Consider the following 6,862-nt stretch of genomic DNA (forward strand, 5'->3'; position numbering starts at 1 on the left):
CACTTCATGGAGAAGATTGTCCCTCCTCACAAGACCAGTCTTTCTACATTGTTTTGTTCCTCTTTTTTATTTGTGTGAACCGTGTTGTGACCCTTGTTAAATGCATTTGACTTGACTAGAAGGGTAGAGTATTGGACCATAACTGTTGAGTGCAGCTGTGTGTGACAGAGACCAAGGAGGAGGTTTCTGACACATCTGGCCTGCTGAGCTGAACCAGGTCAGAAAGGGCAAATTATAGATGCAGGCAGATCCAATCATCCAGCCCGGACCTTTGGCTCCTGATACCAACAACGACGGATACCCAGAGGGTTAAAAGTGGATTTAACATGCCACTGCAGTATGTACTATTACGTTTGTCATAAAAAGAAAGCAACGCCATCTGCTGGCGAAGAGAAGCCATTGTAATGCAGCATGGCAAATATCTTATTTACATAAATCAATTTGGCTGGCAGTGGCAAATTGTACTGCTCTTTTGGTCAGTGAGTGACAACACTAATGTTCACCAAATAAGTGATTAGCAGCTAAATTGAGAATTAAATAGTGGGTTGTTGCATCTCTAACTAGATCAATAGATTAATGTTTACAGACTGGGCACGTGCAGCTAATCCTAACTGCTCGAGGTAAATAGGGCTCGAGACTCGAGAATTTTTTGAGAGACTAACTTTTGCTAGCTAACTTCAAATTATTGTTGACAAACGGGCATAGAAATAAAATGCCAGGTGCTCAGTTCAAGGCTGTTTACGTGCCAAGTTTTGGATCTCAATCCTCACGATGTAGTCAAAAAGATGGACAGCAAACGAATGAGTACTTGATCGAGTTGTCCAGCTCACGGAGAAGACAAGATACATTGTCAACAAAAAAGATCAAATTAACGAAGTGTAACAGCAAGCCTGCACTGTCCAAGAAGAAACGAAAGGATGAGAGAAGGTCGATGCCTCCACCACGACCCGTGATAGAGAGAATGACAGCTGCCCGAAGTCAAGGTGAAGGAGAGAGATCACAGAGACGGAGAAGTCCTAGCGTTGGCCGAAGATGTAACTACACTAAAATAACGTTATCCAGAATATTGTCAGAATGAGTAGTTAGCTATCAACAGAATGTTGTCATGTGATGGTCTAGCTAGCTAACGTTAAGTTGGGTGCTATGTCAAGGGTAGGCTACCCAACTCAACCCTGTTAGAATTCTTTCAAAATCCATTAATTCATCGTAACTTCCTGGAAGTATTCACTAATTAGAATGAAAAAACATGTATGTATGTGGGTCGTTCAGTTTACCTGTCCAATCATGTCTAACCAGTGCTAATTTCAAGGAAGCTAGGAAGGAAGGAATCACTTTTAAATATTTTAAACGGGGCCGCAGTCTCGTTCCTTCCTTGTTCCTCCATGTCCGATACAGGCACTCCTCAGAGCATGATGAATGAAGACCTCTTCACCTTCTACCAGAGAGACGAGCAGACGTCAACCAACCAACCTGTAAATTTCATGCTGTATTACAAATATGTCTGATTTATTTGTGTGGTTTGTGTCTGTTGCCTCCATTTCCTGGCAGTCTGGCAGCTGTTGAATTGTGTTACCTGTCACAGACCTACCGTTATTAAACTACTGTACTGTCTCTAACCTACAACGTTTTTATATGATGTTGATGTAGGCTTTGCCATAACTCTGTTACTTCTCTCTCCTCCCCAGCAGTGGGCAGCCAGACAGGCTGTGTTAAGGACCATTGGTAGGATGCTGCAGGAGAACAGAAGTATCAGAGAGAGACTGGTCTCCCTCAGCCATAGCAGTCAGGCTATACATTGAACTCATTCTGAAGACTAGATTACAATCTGGGAATGATACATAGATTATGGAACTTCTCTTTCCCTCTCAAACTCAGGAATGGAATAGTTTTATTTGTTTCCCTTAAATGTTATGATTTTGTTTTAACCAAGTTTATGGACTACCTGGCAAATGTGCTGATTTGAGATGGAATGAAGATGAGGTTATTTATGTTACCTGAAACTAAACCTGTACTGTACATCTCGAGCAATCTGTTCCTATAGTTTCCTCTGGTTGAAAAAATACACTATAAGTTGGTTTTGATGGGGAACACACAGATATTTACTGTTGTCATAGATTTGGACTGTTGTCATGGGGAACAAAGAGTTCTGAATTAAAACAACTTCTTGGGGAGAAAGTGTTGTTAATTTCTGTTATGTCTGGTGACCTATAACAGGTCAACCAACCCTCCTGAAGTGCTACTACTGGGTATGAAGGCTGTTGCACCAGCCCTTCTTCCTCATGGAGAACCTCACCTCTTTTTCCACTAGAGGGAAGTGTCTCTATTTTGTGTGTGTGTGGGTGTGTTCGATACTGTACACTCAGCCACCTAAAGGTAGAATACACAGGTCAGCCACAGCTCAACTTTCTCAGTCAGAGGTTCTCAGTAGAGCCTGGGAGTGTCCAAAATGGCACCTTATTCCCTTTATAGTGCACTACTTATGAACATAACCCTATGTGTTTCTGTTCCCTGCTCCTTATTAGTGAATTAACAACCCACAGGCAACATGTGTTTCTATTTCCTGCTCCTTATTAGTGAATTAACAACCCACAGCCAACATGTGTTTCTGTTCCCTGCTCCTTATTAGTGAATTAACAACCCACAGCCAACATGTGTTTCTGTTTCCTGCTCCTTATTAGTGAATTAACAACCCACAGCCAACATGTGTTTCTGTTTCCTGCTCCCTATTAGTGAATTAACAACCCACAGCCAACATGTGTTTCTGTTCCCTGCTCCTTATTAGTGTATTAACAACCCACAGCCAACATGTGTTTCTGTTCCCTGCTCCTTATTAGTGAATTAACAACCCACAGGCAACATGTGTTTCTGTTTCCTGCTCCTTATTAGTGAATTAACAACCCACAGCCAACATGTGTTTCTGTTCCCTGCTCCTTATTAGTGAATTAACAACCCACAGCCAACATGTGTTTCTGTTTCCTGCTCCTTATTAGTGAATTAACAACCCACAGCCAACATGTGTTTCTGTTTCCTGCTCCCTATTAGTGAATTAACAACCCACAGCCAACATGTGTTTCTGTTCCCTGCTCCTTATTAGTGAATTAACAACCCACAGCCAACATGTGTTTCTGTTTCCTGCTCCTTATTAGTGAATTAACAACCCACAGCCAACATGTGTTTCTGTTTCCTGCTCCTTATTAGTGAATTAACAACCCACAGCCAACATGTGTTTCTGTTTCCTGCTCCTTATTAGTGAATTAACAACCCACAGGCAACATGTGTTTCTGTTTCCTGCTCCTTATTAGTGAATTAACAACCCACAGCCAACATGTGTTTCTGTTTCCTGCTCCTTATTAGTGAATTAACAACCCACAGCCAACATGTGTTTCTGTTCCCTGCTCCTTATTAGTGTATTAACAACCCACAGCCAACATGTGTTTCTGTTTCCTGCTCCTTATTAGTGAATTAACAACCCACAGCCAACATGTGTTTCTGTTCCCTGCTCCTTATTAGTGAATTAACAACCCACAGCCAACATGTGTTTCTGTTTCCTGCTCCTTATTAGTGAATTAACAACCCACAGCCAACATGTGTTTCTGTTTCCTGCTCCTTATTAGTGAATTAACAACCCACAGCCAACATGTGTTTCTGTTTCCTGCTCCTTATTAGTGAATTAACAACCCACAGCCAACATGTGTTTCTGTTTCCTGCTCCTTATTAGTGAATTAACAACCCACAGCCAACATGTGTTTCTGTTCCCTGCTCCTTATTAGTGAATTAACAACCCACAGCCAACATGTGGTTCTGCTTATCCTAACATCATTAGCTGTAGTATTTACAGGCCAGTTGTGTTGCCCTGTGTATCATAACACACTAAAGTCTGGCCCTGTACAGTATACACATGGAACACAACATACAAACAGAAAAACATCCCCTAAAGGATCAGCTATATTGATCAACTGACACAGACATCTGTCTAATCTAGAGTATTTGAAATAAGGTACAGTAAGTGTCTGATAAGACAGACTACATCTCTCCCTGATTCTACCTGTGATCAGACAAGTTTCAACTGAGCGTACATCGTTTAACACAGGCTGAATGACATGGTACCTACTCAAGTTAATTACATTCCCCTTCTCTGTCTCTTGGATACCATGAAGGTAGTTAAATAAAAAAAAATACACTCACCGGCCAGTCTATTAGGGATATCCATCTAGTACTGGGTCGGGTCCCCTTTTGCCTCCAAAACAGCTTATATTCTTTGGGGAATTCTACAATGTGTCGGAAATGTTCCAAAGGGATGTTGGTCCATGTTGACGCCATGGCATCACGCAGTTGCTGCAGATTGGACGGCGGTACATTCATGCTGTGAGCAGCCCATTCCCTCTCATCCAAAGCTACTCTATAGGGTTGAGGTCTGGGGACTGCACAGGCTGCTCAAGTAAACTGAACTTGCTATCATGTTCCGGGCAATGTTTTTCCACTCCTCAATTGTCCAGTGTTGGTGATCGCGTGCCCACTGGAGCCGGTGTGGTAGTCTGCTGCAATAGCCAATCCGTGACAAGGATCCATGAGTTGAGCGTTCCGAGATGCCCTTCTGCACACTACTGTTGTACTGCCCTGTTATTTGTCTGTGGCCCGCCAGTTAGCTTGCACGATCTTTGCCATTCTCCTCGGACCTCTCTGATTAACAAGCTGTTTTCCCCCACAGGATTGTTGCACCATTATCGGTAAACCCTAGACCAGGGCTCTCCAATCCTGTTCCTAGAGAGCTTATGTAGCTCTCCAAGAACAGGGTTGGAGAGCCCTGACCTAGACACTGTTGTGCGTGAAAAGCCCAGGCGGGCATCCGTTTCTGAGATAGTGGATACGACACACCTGATACTAATGATCATTCCATGCTCAAGTCACTTAGGTCACTTGTTTTGCCCATTCTAACGTTCAATCAAGCAGTACCTGAATGCCTTGACACCTGTCTGCCTGCTTTATATAGCCAGCCACGGCTGCATGACTCTCTGTTTAGGAGCTATCCATTTTTTTGTGAGCGAGATGATGTACCTAATAAACTGGCTGGTGAGTGTACGTTAATAAACAACCACAATTATACAATTCAATTCAAGGGGCTTTATTGGCACGGGAAACGTGTTAACATTGCCAAAGCAAGTGAGGTAGATATACAGTGTTGTAACGATGTACAAATGGTTAAAGTACACAAGGGAAAATAAATAAGCATAAATATGGGTTGTATTTACAATGGTGTTTGTTCTTCACTGGTTGCCCTTTTCTTGTGGCAACAGGTAACAAATCCCGCTGCTGTGATGGCACACTGTGGTATTTCACCCAGTAGATATGGGAGTTTATCAAAATTAGATATTTTTTTTCGAATTCTTTGTGGATCTGTGTAATCTGAGGGAAATATGTATCTCTAATATGGTCATACATTGGGCAGGAGGTTAGCAAGTGCAGCTCAGTTTCCACCTCATTTTGTGGGCAATGTGCACATAGCCTGTCTTCTCTTGAGAGCCATGTCTGCCTACGGCAGCCTTTCTCAATAGCAAGGCTATGCTCACTGAGTCTGTACATAGTCAAAGCTTTCCTTAAGTTTGGGTCAGTCACAGTGGTCAGGTATTCTGCCACTGTGTACTCTCTGTTTAGGGCCAAATAGCATTCTAGTTTGCTCTGTTTTTTTGTTAAATCTTTCCAATTTGTCAAGTAATTATCTTTTTGTTTTCTCATGATTTGGTTGGGTCTAATTGTGCTGCTGTCCTGGGGCTCTGTGGGGTGTGTTTGTGTTTGTGAACAGAGCCCCAGGACCAGCTTGCTTAGGGGACTCTTCTCCAGGTTCATCTCTCTGTAGGTGATGGCTTTGTTATGGAAGGTTTGGGAATCGTTTCCTTTTAAGTGGTTGTAGAACTCAACGGCTCTTTTCTGGATTTTGATAATTAGTGGGTATCGGCCTAATTCTGCTCTGCGTGCATTATTTGGTGTTCTACGTTGTACACTGAGGATATTTTTGCAGAATTCTGTATGCAGAGTATCAATTTGTTGTTTGTTCCATTTTGTGAAGTCTTGGTTGGTGAGCGGACCCCAGACCTCACAACCATAAAGGGCAATGGGCTCCATGACTGATTCAAGTATTTTTAGCCAGATCCTAATTGGTATGTTGAATTTTATGTTCCTTTTGATGGCATAGAATGCCCTGCTTGCCTTGTCTCTCAGATCGTTCACAGCTTTGTGGAAGTGACCTGTGGCGCTGATGTTTAGGCCAAGGTATGTATAGTTTTTTGTGTGCTCTAGGGCAATGGTGTCTTGATGGAATTTGTATTTGTGGCCCTGGCAACTGGACCTTTTTTGGAACACCATTATTTTGGTCTTACTGAGATTTACTGTCTTGGCCCAGGTCTGACAGAATCTGTGCAAAAGATCTAGGTGCTGCTGTAGGCCCTCCTTGGTTGGTGACAGAAGCACCAGACCATCAGCAAACAGTAGACATTTGACTTCAGATTCTAGTAGGGTGAGGCTGAGTGCTGCAGACTTTTCTAGTGCCTGCGCCACATATGTTGAAGAGGGTGGGGCTTAAGCTGCATCCCTGTCTCACCCCACGGCCCTGTGTGAAGAAATGTGTGTGTTTTTTGCCAATTTTAACCGCACACTTGTTGTTTGTGTACATGGATTTTATAATGTCGTATGTTTTACCCCCAACACCACTTTCCATCAATTTGTATAGCAGACCCTCATGCCAAATTGAGTCGAAGGCTTTTTTGAAATCAGCAAAGCATGAGAAGACTTTGCCTTTGTTTTGGTTTGTTTGGTTGTCAATTAGGGTGTGCAGCGTGAATACATGGTCTGTTGTACGGTAATTTGG

This window comes from Oncorhynchus mykiss, chromosome 14, assembly GCF_013265735.2.
Source record: "Oncorhynchus mykiss isolate Arlee chromosome 14, USDA_OmykA_1.1, whole genome shotgun sequence".
In the NCBI taxonomy this organism is placed as follows: Eukaryota; Metazoa; Chordata; class Actinopteri; order Salmoniformes; family Salmonidae; genus Oncorhynchus; species Oncorhynchus mykiss.